This window comes from Cetorhinus maximus, chromosome 1 (genome assembly GCF_964194155.1).
Source record: "Cetorhinus maximus chromosome 1, sCetMax3.hap1.1, whole genome shotgun sequence".
NCBI classification, from domain to species: Eukaryota; Metazoa; Chordata; class Chondrichthyes; order Lamniformes; family Cetorhinidae; genus Cetorhinus; species Cetorhinus maximus.
In genome coordinates, this window is record NC_135879.1 from 187,765,848 (window position 1) to 187,782,306 (window position 16,459).

Below are 16,459 nucleotides of genomic sequence, written 5' to 3' on the forward strand. Positions count from 1 at the left end.
TTAAAATAATAGTGCCTTACCCTATATTCTTTCATGGGATGTGGGTTTCGCTGGCAAGGTCAGTATTTGTTGCCCATCCCGAATTGCCCTTGAATTGAGTGGCTTGCTAGGCCATTTCAGAGGGCACTTAAGAGTCAACCACATTGCTGTGGGTCTGGCGTCAAATGTAGACCAGACCAGGTAAGGACAGCAGATTTGCTTCACCAAAGGACAGTAGTGAATCATTTACGACAATTGATAATTTTCAAAGAATATAGACCCAATTTACTCAGCCTCTTATTAAAGGACAACCCTCTCATCCCAAAAGACAATCTAGTGAACCAGCTTTTTAGCACCTCCAGGCAAGTGTATCCTTCCTTAGACATGGAGACTAAAATGATGCACAGTACTCCAGATGTGGTCCCACCAGTCCTTTGCAATAATAGCAAAACGTCCTTATTCTTGTACTGAGACCCTTTGTAATAAAGGCCAACATTTGCCTTCCTAATTGCTAGCTGTACCTAGTGTGTTCCTTGTATGAGTATATCTAAGTCTCTTTGAACATCAACAGTTAGAAGTTTCTCACTGAAGTTATATTCCATTTGCCCACTCTCTTAGCCTTTCCATATTTCTTTGCAACCTCGTTGTGTCCTCTTCACAACTTATATTCCCAACTACCTTTGTATCATCAACAGGCTTAGATACATTTGGTTTCAATTGGTCTGTTTAAGTAATTAATATAGATTGTAAATAGCTGAGGACCCAGCACTGATCCTTGCAGCACTCCACAAGTTATAGCCTGCCAACTTGAAAATGTCCCATTTCCCTTATTCTCTGATTCTTTTTTTGTTAACCAACCCTCTATCCATGCTAATATATCACCCCAACTCCATGAGACTTTATCTTGCATGTTAATTTTTATGTGGCACTTTATCAAATGCCTTTTGTGAATTCAAGTACATCTACTACCACCCCGCCCCCTCCCCCCACTTTATCTACTCTATTGGTTACATCTCCAAAACCAATTTTGGTTGCCCTTCCTGGCCCAGACCTCCCTGTCGCTTGCCATTTCAACACACCACCCTGCTCTCATGCCCACATGTCCATCCTTGGCCTGCTGCAATGTTCCAGTGAAGCTCAACGCAAACTGGAGGAACAGCACCTCATCTTCTGACTAGGCACTTTACAGCCTTCCGGACTTAATATTGAGTTCAACAACTTCAGATCATGAACTCTCTCCGCCCCCTTTCCGATCCCCCTTTTTCCAATAATTTATAATTTTAAAAAATGTATTTTTCTTTTCCCACCTATTTTTAAATTTATTTTAATCTATTGTTTTATCTCCACCTTTTAGCCCATTTCGATCCCTTCCCCCCACCCCAGCCCCACTAGGGCTATCTGCCACTTGCTTGTCCTGCATGTTACTCTTAATGTCCCCATTAGCACATTCCTTAGATAATGTCACCACCGTCAACACCCCTTTGTCCTTTTGTCTATGACATCTTTGGCAATCTCTTTTTTGCCTCCACCTATCACTGGCCCTCTATCCAGCTCTATCTGTCCCACCCCCTCTACCAGCTTATATTTCACCTAATTTCTCTATTTCCTTAGCTCTGATGAAGAGTCATATGAACTCAAAACATCAACTGTGTTCCTCTCCGCAGATGCTGTCAGACCTGCTGAGTTTTTCCAGCTATTTTTGTTTTTGTTTCAGATTTCCAGCATCCGCAGTATTTTGCTTTTAATTTGGTTGTCCTTTCCTGGTTTCTAAAACACTCCCAATCCTCAGGTTTAGTGCTTCGCAACATTATAAGGTTTTTTGTTTTTTAATAGAATGTGTTTTTGTTGAACATCTTGAATCATTTCTTTAAATATTTCCCATTTTCTATTTGTCACCTTATCGTTTAGTCTATATACCCAATTAACCTTAGCCAGCTCTCCCCTCATACACTGCCATGCCAGTGATACTTGTGTCCCATGAAGAAATGTTTAAAAATCTATGTCTTTGACTTTGTTTATGTTTAATAATCTTGTTTTGGACTAGATAATGTCACTCTCAAAATTAATGTGGAATTTAATTGTATAATGATCACTTTTTCCAGAAGATCTTTTATTAATTACAAATTAAACCCGCCTAATTACACAATACGGAATGTCCTGTGGTGCAGTGGGTAGCATCTCTGCCACTGAGCTAGAAGCTCCAGGTTCAGGCCTCACTCCAGGACTTGGTGGCCATGGAAGGTGCGTTTCTAACATGGCCAAACAGGTTGATTATCAACTTGTAAATCCTTCCAATATGCCTATGGCAGGTGGTAAGAATGGGAGGGTCTCCGGGTCAGCTATGCCTGATGTGGAATAATGCCTCTGGCAACATGCTAGTGACCTATTCCAGGAAAAACTACCTATGGAAACAGACATAAGCATGTGCTTTGTCTGTCTCTAGGCACAGGAAGATAATCAGGATCATTACACAATACTCTATGTAAAAATAACTTAATTCTTCCTTCACAAACAAAAACAAAAATAGCTGGAAAAGCTCAGCAGGTCTGACAGCATCTGCGGAGAGGAACATAGTTAACGTTTCAAGTCCGTATGACTCTTCATCAGAACTAAGAAATATAGAAATGAGGTGAAATATAAGCTGGTTGAGGGGGGTGGGACAGGTAGAGCTGGATAGAGGGCCAGTGATAGGTGGAGGCAAAGAAGAGATTGCCAAAAATGTCATAGACAAAAGGACAAAAGGGTGTTGACGGTGCTGATATTATCTAAGGAATGTGCTAAGGATGACATTAAGGGTAGAAAGCAGGATGAGCAAGTGACAGATAGCCCTAGTGGGGTGGGGTGGGGGGAAGGGATCAAAATAGGCTAAAAGGTAGAGATAAAACGATGGACGGAAACACATTTAAAAATAATGGAAATAGGTGGGAAAAGAAAAATATATGTTTAAAAAAATGTTTTAAATAAATAAAAAATAAAAAATAATAAATTATTGGAAAAAGGGGGATTGGAAAGGGGGTGGGGATGGAGGAGAGAGTTCATGATCTGAAGTTGTTGAACTCAATATTAAGGCTGGAAGGCTGTAAAGTCGGAAGATGAGGTGCTGTTCCTTCAGTTTGCGTTGAGCTTCACTGGAACATTGCAGTAGGCCAAAGACGGACATGTGGGCATGACAACAGGGTGGTGTGTTGAAATGGCAAGTGACAGGGAGGTCTAGATCATGCTTGCGGACAGACCGAAGGTGTTCCGCAAAGTGGTCACCCAGTCTGCGTTTGGTCTGTCCAATGTAGAGGAGACTGCATTGGGAGCAGCGAATGCAGTGGACTAAATTGAGGGAAGTGCAAGTGAAGTGCTGCTTCACTTGAAAGGAGTGTTTGGGCCCTTGGACGGTGAGGAGGGGGGAACCTTCTGCAGTTGCATGGCAAGGTGTCGTGGGAGGGGCTTGAGGTGTAGGGGGTGATGGAGGAGTGGACCAGGGTGTCTCAGAGGGAACAATCCCTGTGGAAGGGGGCCAGGGGGGTGAAGGGAAGATGTGTTTGGTGGTGGCATCATGCTGGAGTTGGCAGAAATGGCGGAGGATGATCCTTTGAATGCGGAGGCTGGTGGGGTGATAAGTGAGGACAAGGGGGACCCTATCATGGTTCTGGGAGGGAGAGGAAGGCATGAGGGTGGATGCGCGGGAGATGGGCCGGACACGGTTGAGGGCCCTGTCAACCACCATGGGTGGAAAACCTCGGTTAAGGAAGAAGGAAGACATGTCAGAGGAACTGTTTTTGAAAGTGGCATCATCAGAACAGATGCGACAGAGGCGAAGGAACTGAGAGAATGGGATGGAGCCCTTAAAGGAAGCGGGGTGTGAGGAGCTGTAGTCGAGGTAGCTGTGGGAGTCGGTAGGCTTGTAATGAATATTGGTGGACAGCCTATCACCAGATTTTATTAAATAATTAATTGATTAATTATTATATATTTTTTCTTTCCCACCTATTTCCATTATTTTTAAATGTATTTTCATCCATTGTTTTATCTCTACCTTTTAGCCTATTTCGATCCCTTCCCCCCACCCCACCCCCACTAGGGCTATCTGTACCTTGCTTGTCCTGCTTGCTACCCTTAATGTCCCCATTAGCACATTCCTTAGATAATGTCACCACCGTCAACACCCCTTTGTCCTTTTGTCTATGACACCTTTGGCAATCTCCTTTTTGCCTCCACCTATCACTGGCCCTCTATCCAGCTCTACCTGTCCCACCCCCTCTACCAGCTTATATTTCACCTAATTTCTCTATTTCCTTAGCTCTGATGAAGAGTCATACGGACTCAAAACATCAACTGTGTTCCTCTCCGCAGATGCTGTCAGACCTGCTGAGTTTTTCCAGCTATTTTTGTTTTTGTTTCAGATTTCCAGCATCCGCAGTATTTTGCTTTTATCTTAATTCTTCCTTCATTCCAGAACTGTGCTAACCTGAGGTACAGCATGACTTTAAGAGAATGTGAGCAGATTGACCACGTGACTGGACTGTATTACCCAATTGCTGTGTAGCGTGGGCTAGAATGTTAAGAATTAGTTTAGAGTAGGGTCATATTAGTGCTCTGTTGTCTGCGTAAATAAATAGTATGTGCTTCATTTCATATTCGTCTCTGCATCTGCTAGCTCACTCAACAGATAAGGGTGCAACTGGTTCGCAAGCAAAGCGACCCAACAATAAAACATAACAACTGACGACGAGGCAAAACACGACCAGTTGATGACACCAAGGAAATCCGCAAAAACTCAACTGAAATGAATCAGCCGTGCCTTGCAGGCTGATAGTAAGTGCAGCCCTCACCATAGTCGTCGAAGTTATCTCCCTCCAGCATGCTGCAATTTGGCTGCATCGAACCGTTTGATCAGACCACCGATGACTGGCCACATTATATTGAACACCTCATGATTTTCTTTTTGGCCAATGACATATCGGGGGAGGAGAAGAGGCGGGTGATTCTCTTCTCGACATGTGGCAGTAAAACATACGGCCTAATGCATAGCCCAATGCCCCAGATTCCAAGAACTTTGATGAGTTGGCGAATCTTGTGAAAATCCACTTTCAACTGAAACCCTCAGTAACAACGCAGCGTTTTAAATTCAATTCGAGGTGTCCCACCCCTGGAGAGACAGTCGTTTGCTATGCAGCAGTCTTAAAACAACTGACAGAGCACTGAGAGTTCAGGAAGTTGATTGAAGAGACCTATTAGAATGTGGGATTAACGAAGACGTCATTCAAAAAAAAGTTGTCAGAAACTAATTTAGACTTCAGCAAGGTGCTGGAGTTGGCGCTCGCAATGGAGAGCGCATTCATGGATTCAGGAGCAATCAAGGGAGCACAAAATGGTGCCGTCCTTCACATTGGGAGGGAAGCACCGGTTAGAAATGGCGTGGAAGCACAGGGCTCTGCAGAAAGGTGGGAAGCAGCCACCATTAACAGACCAGCAAAAAGCAACGGTTTAACAGATAAAATGCACATTAATAATAGTAGAAATAGAACCAGACAGCCTGCAAACAAGCAACAATTTAAAAGAACCGAGCGTTTCTATTGCCATCGCAATGGACACATTATGTGATATTGTAAAGATGGATTGAGACAAAATTTCAAACAAAAAGACAGAAATCATGAAATTCATATAATGGAGGAACCAGAAGAAAGAGAGTCAGATATTTACTCGCTCCCCAACTTAAAAGTGGACAAAACAGAGCCAACCTACGTGACAGCGGAAGTCAACGGAAAACCCATTCAAATAGAGATGGATACAGGGGCATCCACAACAATCATGGGAGAACACATGTTCAAATATCTGAATGGAGGAGGCCGCTCACTAAGTCTGGAAAATTCAGATGCCAAATTAAAGACGTATACTGCTGAAGATGTACGAGTAAGAGCTATATGCAAGGTTCCAGTACAATATGGAAGCCAGCCTGCTAATCTACTCCTGATAGTGGTAGCAGGGAAGGGTCCAACTCTACTTGCTGGGAACTGGCTTAGGAAAACAAAGTTGGAGTGGACTGAGAGTTTTCAACTTAGAATGAAAGATCTAGAAGAATTATTACAGAATATGCCTCTGTGTTCAGGGAAGAGCTAGGGAAGATCCAGGGGCTGCAAGCTAAAATCCATGTGGATCTGGGGCAGCCCCAGATTCTTGAAGGCAAGGCCAGTCCCCTATGCATTATGAGAAAACGCTGATGTCGAATTAGACAGGCTGGAAAGGCTGGGAGTCTTACAACCTGTACAATTTTCCGAATTGGCAGGGCCCATAGTTCCAGTACTAAAGCCTGACCAGAATGTGTGAATTTGCGGGGACTACAAGTTGACTGTTAACAAAATTGTCAGACTTGACAGGCATCCTATACCAAAAATTGATGAATTTTTGCTGGCAGAGGGAACTGCATATATGAAACTCAACATGAGCGACACTTACCAGCAAATCGAGCTAGAAAAGGCCTCTTGGGATTTTGTGACGATCAACACACATAGGGGGGTATACCAGTATTCCAGGTTATCCTTTGGAGTCTCATCGGCTTGTGCTATTTTCCAACAAACAATGGAAAATTTACTTCAAGGTCTACCCCATGCGGTGGTTTATCTCGATGATGCCGGAATGCAAGGAACATAAAAACTGTAAAAGCTTCTATAAATATGTGAAGAGAAAAAGGTTAGCAAAGACAAATGTAGGTCTCTTACAGTCAGAAACGGAGGAAATTGTAATGGGGAACAAAGAAATGGCAGAAGAATTGAACAGATATTTTGGTTCTGTCTTCACAAAAGAGGACACAAATAATTCCCCAGAAATGTTAGGGAACCAAGGGTCTAGTGAGAGGGAGGAATTGAAGAAAATCAGTATCAGTAAAAAAATGGTGCTGGAGAAATTAATGGGGTTAAACGCTGAAAAATCCCCAGGGCTTGATAATTTACACCCCAGGGTACTAAAGGAAGTGGCCCTGGAAATATTGGATGCATTGGTGGTCATCTTCCAAAATTCTATAGACTCTGGAGCAGTTCCTACAGGTTGGAAGGTGGCAAATGTAACCCCACTATTTAAAAAAGGAGGGAGAGAAAAAACAGAATTACAGGCCAGTTAGCCCAACATCAGTAGTGGGGAAAATGCTAGAGTCTATTATAAAAGATGTGGTAACAGAACACTTGGAAAGCATTAACGGGATTAGGCAAAGTCAGCATGGATTTATGAAAGGGAAATCATGCTTAACTAATCTACAGAAGTTTTTGAGGATGTAACTAGTAGAAAAGATAAGGGAGAACCAGTGGATGTGGTGTATTTGGATTTGAAGAAGGCTTTTGATAAGGTCCCACATAAGAGGCCAGTGGGCAAAATTAAAGCACATGGGATTGGGGGTAATATACTGGCATGGATTGAGAATTGGTTGACAGACCGGAAACAGAGAGTGGGAATAAATGGGTCTTTTTCCAGGTGGCAGTTGGTGACTAGTGGTGTTCCGTGGGGATCAGTGCTTGGGCCCAGCTATTCACAATATGTATAAATGACTTGGATGAGGGAACCAAATGCAATATTTCCAAGTTTGCTGATGACTCAAAACTGGGCGGGGTTGTGATTTGTGAGGAGGATGCAAGGAGGCTTCAGGACGATTTAGACAAGTTGTGTGTGTGGGCAAACACATGACAGATGCGGTATAACACAGATAAATGTGAAAGTGATCAACCTGTGGAATTCTCTACCACAAAAGGCTGTGGGTCACTGAGTATATTCAAAAAAGAAATTGATAAATTTTTGGATATTAGGGGCATCAAGGGGTATGGAGAGAAAATGGGAATATGGTGTTGAGATAGAGGATTAGCCATGATCATATTTAATGGCGGAGTAGGCTCAAAGAACCGAATGGCCTACTCCTGCTCTGAGTTTCTATGTTTCTATGTCCTAGTAACAGGAATAACTGATGAAGAACACCTGGCTAACTTGCATGAGGTATTGAAGCATTTTTCACAAGCTGGAGTACGTTTGAAAAAGGGAAAATGCATCTTCCAAGCAAAAGAAATGGTTTACCTGGGTCATAGGGTCGACTCGCAGGGCCTTCACTCAGTAGAAGACAAGGTGAGAGCTATTGGTGAGGTGCCAGCCCCAAAAAATGCCACAGAACTCAAGTCCTTCTTGGAAATGGTTAATTATTATGGTCGTTTTCTCCCAAATTTGTCGACACTACTGGCTCCATTATACGGGTTACTCAAGAAAATCGACAGGTGAACTTGGCAAGCTCCACAACAACAAGCATTTACAGCAGGAAAGCAGTTACTACATTCATCGGCTCAGTTGGTACATTTCGACCCAAAGAAAGGATGCATTTTAACCTGCGATGCATCCCCTTACGGAGTAGGGGCTGTACTCTCCCACCGGATGGCAGATGGCTCCGAATGGCCCATTGGCTACGTCCCAAGAACACTCAGTGTGGCAGGACAAAGATACTCACAAATAGAGAAAGAAGGCTTATCCATTGTATTTGGCATTAAGAAGTTCCACCAATACATCCATGGTCACCACTTTACCGTTGTATCCGATTACAAGCAACTACTAGGCTTGTTTGGGGAAGATAAGGCAATACTCCCAATTGCCTCGTCACGCATCCAAAGGTGGGCACTGATTCTAGCTGCTTACGAATATACTTTTATCCACCGGCTGGAAAGCCAGGTTGCAAATGCCGACGCACTGAGCCGATTACCTCTAAAAGACAGCAATGTAAAAGTCCCCATTCCTCAAGAACTTGTCTTGTTATTAAAATTTCTGGATTTATCACCAGTAAATATCAAACATCAGAGAATGGATAGACCACAATCCAGTTTTGTCTCACATCAGGGAACAAGTCTTGCAGGGATGGTCTAACAAGCCAAAGTTGGATGAATTGAAGCCTTATTTTAACAGGAGATAGGAGCTCACCTGCCAGGATGGCATCTAACTGTAGGGAGCAAGAGTCATTGTGCCTCTCAGAGGAAGACAACTATTATTGACAGAATTACATAATGCTCATCCCAGCATCTCTAGAATGAAAATGTTGGTGTGCAGCTACTTATGGTGGCCAGGGATGGACACTGACATTGAAAACATGGTCAGAAGCTGCATGCTGTGCCAACAGGTGAAGAAATTGCCTCCTTCTGCTCCACTGCATCCTTGGGAATGGCCAGGAAGGCCATGGCTCTGCCTCCACGTTGGTTAAGTGGGGCCTTTTCTGGGCACAATGTTCCTCTTACTTATCGATTCCCACTGCAAATGGATGGATGTATATGAGGTACGATCAGCCACATCTGCCGCCACCATAGACAGATTGCATCAGAGTTTCACAATACACGGTTTACCGGAGATAATAGTGTCTGATAATGGAATGGCATTCGCTAGCGGGGAATTCCAAAGATTTACAAGTCTCAATGGCATAACACATGTCAAGATCTCACCATAGCATCCTGCACTCTGTTGGCCAAGAGGGCAGTCTAGACCTTCCAGTCTGGAATGAAGAAACTAGATGGAGACTCTATTGCAATTAGATTAACACATTTCCTGCTCAGCTATAGGAGTACGCCACACACAACCACCGGCATTGTCCCTGCAGAGTTATTAATGAAGAGACGTCTCAGGACACTTTTGAGTCTCAAAAGACCGAATTTAGGGGGGAGGGTAGAGAGAAGCCAGGAGGCCCAGAAAAATGGTCACAATTACCAGTCATGAAAGAAACTTCACTGTAGGAGAAGCAGTTTTTGCAAAGAACTTTGGAGATGGCCCCAAATGGCTATTAGGTGAAGTCAGTACAGTGACAGGACCCCTGCCTTACCACATATCAGTCGAAGATCACCTCAGGAAAAGGAAAACAAATCCACAAGAAAAGGTGCGCCAAGCATTCCCATTGGAGGCTACACCACATGTAGAAGGAACTCCTCTTGCTTTGGAAGTACCTGTAGGATCTGATGTGCCTGAGAGAGTCAAAGAGACAAACAACCAGGTTCCTACTGGAGACCCTAGTGGACAGATAATTCCTGAGAGTGAGGTCTTGGATAAACCATCCGAAGTTGTAGAACTACGACGGTCGACAGGTTTGAAGAAGCCCCCTGAGAGACTAAATTTGTAAATAGTTTATTTACATAAATAGTTAATATATTGTAAGTTGTACTTTCAAGTAAACTAGGGGGGATATGATAATCTGAGGTGCAATATACCTTTAAGAGAATGTGAGCAGATTGACCGCATGTATGACCCAATTTCTGTGTAGCGCGAGCAACAATGTTAAGAGTTAGTTTAGATTTGGGTCTGGCTGGAAAAGCACACATCATGTTAGTGCTGTTACTTGTGTAAATAAACAGCATGTGCTTCATCTTATATTGGTCTTTGCACCTGCAGTGTACTGGATAAACCCACCCGTCGACAGATAAGCGTGCAACCAGTTCGCAAGCGCCACCCAACAGTAGAACATAACAACAACATATTGTTCCAGGAAACTGTCATAAAAACATTCTACAAACTTATCTTCCAGACTACATTTGTCAATTTGATTTGTCTAATCTAAATGTAGATTAAAGTCCCCCATGACTATTACATTGCCTTTGCTACAAGCTCCAATTATTTCTTGCTTAATACTCTGTCAAACAGTATAACTACTGCTCGGGGGCATATAAACTATTCCCACCAACATTTTCTGATCCTTAACAAAAACAGAATTACCTGGAAAAACTCAGCGGGTCTGGCAGCATCGGTGGAGAAGAAATCAGTTAACGTTTCGAGCCTTCATGACCCTTCGGCAGAACTGAGTATAGTTAACCGAAACGTTAACTGATTTCTTCTCCACCGATGCTGCCAGACCTGCTGAGTTTTTCCAGGTAATTCTGTTTTTGTTTTGGATTTCCAGCATCCGCAGTAGCTTTTAGCTTTTTGTTTTTTTCTGATCCTTGTCATTCCTAATCTCCATCCACTCTGATTCTACTTCCTGATTTTTTCAGCCAAGATCCATTCTTACTACTGTCCTTATATCATCCTTTATTATCAGGTCCACTCCCCCTGCTTCCATTCTGCTTGTCTTTTTGAAATGTTGTGTATCCTGATATATCTATTTCCCAATCTTGATCACCTTGTGACCTTTGTATTGGCAATTAGATCTAAACTATTTATCTCTATTTGTACCTCTAGTTCATCTATCTTATTGTGAATGCTCCAGACATTCGGATAAAGAGCCTTTAATTTTTTTTTACTACTATTCTTTGCATAGTGATGCTTTGCTGTTACACTATTACTGTTAAACTCTCTCTCCCTTCCTGTCCCACCCTGCTTGTCTTTACCTGAATTGCTATCCCGTTCTATCTTGATATTTCTTTTTAGATGTTTAAACCTGCCTTAACCTCACCTCTCCTATCTCCATCTGTGCACCCACCCCCTCACCACCCACTGCCCTTTTAGTTTAAAGCCCTATCCATTGCCCTTGTTTTATGATTCACCAGGACACTGATCCTAGTCTAGTTTAGGTGAACTAGATGAGGAGGAATTTCTTTGCTCAAAGGGTAATGAATCTTTGGAATTTTCTACCCCAGAGGGTTGTGAATGCTCCGTCATTGAATATATTTAGGGCTGAGATAGACCAATTTTTGGTCTCTCAGTGGATCAATGGATATGGGCAGTGGGCAAGAAAGTGGAGTTGAGGCTGAAGAACAACCATGATTGTGCTGAATGATGAAGCATGCTTGAGGGGCCATATGGTCTATTCCTACTCCTAATTTTTATGAGCCCATCCCTAAATTATTGTGCTGTTAAGTTGGAGTAGTTTCAATAACTCTCAAAGACTGTTAGCTGCAAAGACTCTAACTTTACAGTTATGAGAACACCCCCTCCTAGCTTCTTTCCATGCCGCTTTCTCCTAGACTCAGATCACATGAGAATGTCACTTCCTTCTATGACATCACAGACTATTACAGTTAACCCTTTATGGGACTTAGTCTAACATACTTCATTATACTACATCTCCCGCCCTCCAAATCTCAATTGATCTTTGATGCATACCTATACCTGTTGAAGATCTGATAATGTTCTTGCTCTGTGACAACTATCATAGTGTTTCATCTGTTTACTTCGGTAAGTTTTCTCTCTATGCTCAAATATCTCCATTCCTAGGCTTTCCCATGACCTTGTAGGAAAAGAAGATGACATGACATTGATTCCTGTCTGTGAATTGTACATGTGGCCCATCTGGACATCATTTCTTCCAATAACTTCGAGAGACCTGGCCACCAAACTGATTACCATGCACTGGCTTTGCACTTAGTAATACCTAAAAGACCTTGATGTAGGCATTGTAAGATTTCAAGCCTCAGTACTTTTGGGATTACTTTTTATCATGGTACACTAGTAAATACTTGATCACTGTCAGATGTGCTCGCTGCTCGAAATCTTTATCTCAATATAGGACTGTGCGGTATACATGTTGGCCATCCTCTAATGCAAAATTCTCTGATCTGCTTACATTCCTCGTCTGGATTTTCAGCCTCTCTGATCTCGCTCAATCTTTGTGTAGTGCCGTTAATGTGTGGTCTGTCATTATAGCAAACTCCTCAACTTCTTCCAGAAATTCAACATCACATTTTTCTGGATTCTCTGTTTCAATGTGTGATAATGCATCTGCTGCGCTCTATTGTCTCCCTTGCACTTATACTGTAGGAGTATCAAACCTCATTCATCTTAATTTAAATCTTTGAACTCTTGATAGCATGACTGCAAGCTCGTTCAAATTCAGTAGTGTGACTAAAGGATGTGGTCTGTTTCTATCACCTGTGTTAAGCTAAGACATAGTCGGCAAATTTCTCACATACCCACATGGCTGCTAATGCTTGCTTTTCGATTCATGCATATCTCTTCTCTGTATCCAATAATGAACGTGGCAAGTAATCGACTGGTCTGTGTTTGCCGTCTCTTTGTACTTGAAAGATATTGCGACCAATCCTGTGGAGGATGTGTTCGCTACTATTATTGTAGGTAACTCCAGATTGTAATGTGTTAATATCTCTGGTGGCATCATCCTCTCCTTGATTTTTACAAATGATTTCTGGTATGCTTCTTCCCAACGCCATTCATTGTCTTGGCAGAACAATTGGCATAGTGCCTCATTGAGCTTTGTTAACTTTTTTAGAAATTTTGCCACTTGATTCACCATTTGCATGAACCTTTGTAACTCCATGATGTTCCATGGAGCTGGAAAATTTTTTATGACTCTGGTCTTCAGTGGATCAAACTATATACAGCCTTCCGGACTGAATATTGAGTTCAACAATTTTAGATCATGAACTCTCTCCTCCATCCCCATCCCTTTTCCGATCCTCCTCTTTTTTTTCCCAATAATTTATATAGATTTTTCTTTTCCCACCTATTTCCATTATTTTTAAATGTATTTCCATCCATTGTTTTATCTCTACCTTTTAGCCTTTTTCGATTCCTTCACCCCACCCCACCCCCACTAGGGCTATCTGTACCTTGCTTGTCCTGCTTTCTACCCTTAATTAGCACATTCCTTAGATAATCACCACCTTCAACACCTCTTTGTCCTTTTGTCTGTGACATCTTTTGGTTATCTCCACCTATCACTGGCCCTCTATCCAGCTCTACTTGTCCCACCCCACCTTAAACCAGCTTATATTTCACCTCTCTTCTATTTTTACTTAGTTCTGTTGAAGAGTCATTCGGACTTGAAATGTTAACTGTGCTCCTCTCCGCAGATGCTGCCAGGCCTGCTGAGTTTTTCCAGGTATTTTTGTTTTTGTTTTGGATTTCCAGCATCCGCAGTTTTTTGCTTTTATTCCCGATGCACTCATTATGTGACCCAGAGACCTGATTGTTGGCTGTGAAACTCACACTTACTGTTGAGTGTCAATCCTGCCTCTTGTAATCTTCTCAGCACTGCTCTCACTCTCATGTCATGCTCAGCTTGTGTGGACCCACGTATCAACACATCATCCAACTCCGTGTGAGCCCTCTGAAAGATTTGACATTGTTCATTGAAAGACCTCTGGTGCTGATGTTATTAAAACAGAATCTTCCTAAAGGTGTTATGAAAGTTGTGAGAACCTTGGACTCCTCTTCTAATGGGGTTTTCCAGAATCCTCTGTTAGCATTTAATTTAGAGAATACTGGGCTCCTCCCTAATTTAGCTAAACTCTCATCTACTGATGCCATTGGATGGATTTCTCTTTCCACAGCTTTGAGTTGTGTGAGATCAACACATATTCTTATGGAACCGTTTGGCTTTGGAACCAATATTATCACTGGGCACCAACTCATTGGCTCTTTTATGGGTGAAAGGACTCCTTGTCTTACCATTGAGCTGATCTCTTTCTTTATCTTTGGAATTAAAGGGTGTTTAATCTTTCTGGATGTATATAAGCATATTGGTTTCACTTCTGAGCTTGGTGTTATATGATATGCTGTTCTTAGTTCTCCCAATTCTGTAAATAATTTCAGAAATTCTGCTCCGAAGTCTCCTGATTGACATTCACCATTCTTCATTTCTCCTATTCTGTGGATTAGAATCAATTCCATACATGCTTTTTTACTTGAGAGTGAAGAACTTTGGTTTTGAATTACATACAGCACTTCAGTAATTACATTTTATCTGTGCTTTAAAGTAGCTGTTAGTTCTCCCAGAACCTACAGCCCTGTTCCTCTTGGTCCTAGTTTTATGTAGGGTGGTTGAAGAACTCCCTTGTTTAACCATGGTTCAGTGTCTAAAAGAACTGGAACTGCTGCTCCAGTATCTAGTTTAAAGTGTGTCCTGTGACTTTCTACCAGGATCTCTGCACTCCAATAGTTTCCACTTACTTCTATAACCTTTCCTAAAGAGGGTAACTCAATGTCTTGTAAATCTTCCACTTCATGGACTCTGTTTCCTTTTAAAACTTTTTCTTTTTGAGTGCTCTGCCCATTTTTTTCTACTGCGACACCAATTTTACACCAATGTCATTGTACATTGCTGTTGCCAATGGTATTTCACAGGACAATTCCCATGCTCATGCCTTTCTCTTCCACACCAGTAACAGCTAGTCTGGGCTGCTGCCATTAATTGCTTTTCATGCTGCACGTTTCTCCTTCTCTCTACTTTCCCATTTTTTATGTTACTTTGGGATTTGGGCTGCCTCTCTCTCTCTCTCCTCTGACTACCAGTAGGTTCTGCCTCCTGGTCTCAGCTTGCCTACTTAATTGAATCACCTTCACCTGCATCAAGACTTCTTGGGACTGCAAATTATCTGATACTGCATCATCTCCTACTCCAACAACTATTCTGTCATAAATTATCTCCTATTTCAGATTACTATACTCACAATCTTCTGCTAATTGGTACAAATCATTCATAAATGTGTCAATGCTTTCCCCGTGTCACTGGGTATGTTTATTGAACTTTGCATGTTCCACGATGGTGTTCTTGTGGAGATTGAAATCTGTTTCCAATGCATCAGTAACTTGCATATGTGGCTTTGCCCTCATTGATTTCCAGGGTAACTAAAATGTTGTCCACTCAGTCACCCATTGTGCGCAAAAGTGTACTGACCTGCTCACAGTCTGGCCTTACTGTGAGACCCGATGCGGTGTGAAATTGAACGAATCTCTTGTACCATTTTGTCCATGCTTCAGCCTGATTAAGGCCTGTGACTTTCTTGAAGCTCTTTGTTAATGTGGACATTTTTCTATCACTGTCATTTTACTGCTTACCACCTTATATTAAGTAGTTGAGTTCAATAACTCCTGAAGACTGTCAGCTGAAAACAATCTTTACTGTAACATATTACAGTTAAAAGAATGCTTCCATACACTAGCTTCTTTCCATGCTGCTTTCTTCAAGACTCTCAGATCACATGAGTATATGCCATGAGGGCATCCTAGGAGTAGCACCAGGCATACCTAAAAAATGAGTGTCAACCTGGTGAAGCTACAACACAGGACTACTTGCATGACAAACAATGAAAGGAGCATGCAATGGGCAGAGTAAACAAACACACAACCAACAGATCAGATCTAAGCTCTGCAATCCCTCCACACCCAGTTGTGGACAACTAAGCAACTAACAGGAGGAAGCTCCACAAATATCCCCATCATCAATGATGAGAGAGCCCAGCTCTCTTGTCAAAAGACAAGGCTAAAGCATTTGCAGCCATCTTCAGTCAGTAGTGCCCTGTAGATGATCCATCTCCGCCTTCTCCTCTGGTGCCAGCATCATAGATGCCAGACTTCAGCCAATTTGATTCACTCCACAAGATATCAAGAAATGGCTAAAGGCACTGGATACTGCAAAAGCTATTGGCCCTGACAATATTCTGGCAATAGTACTGAAGACTTGTGGTCCAGAACTATCTGCGCCCCTAACCAAGCTGTTCCGGTACAGCTACAACACTGACATCTACCCATCAATGTGAAAAACTGCCCAGGTATGTCATGTCCCTAAAATGCAGAACAGTCCAACCTGGCCAATCAC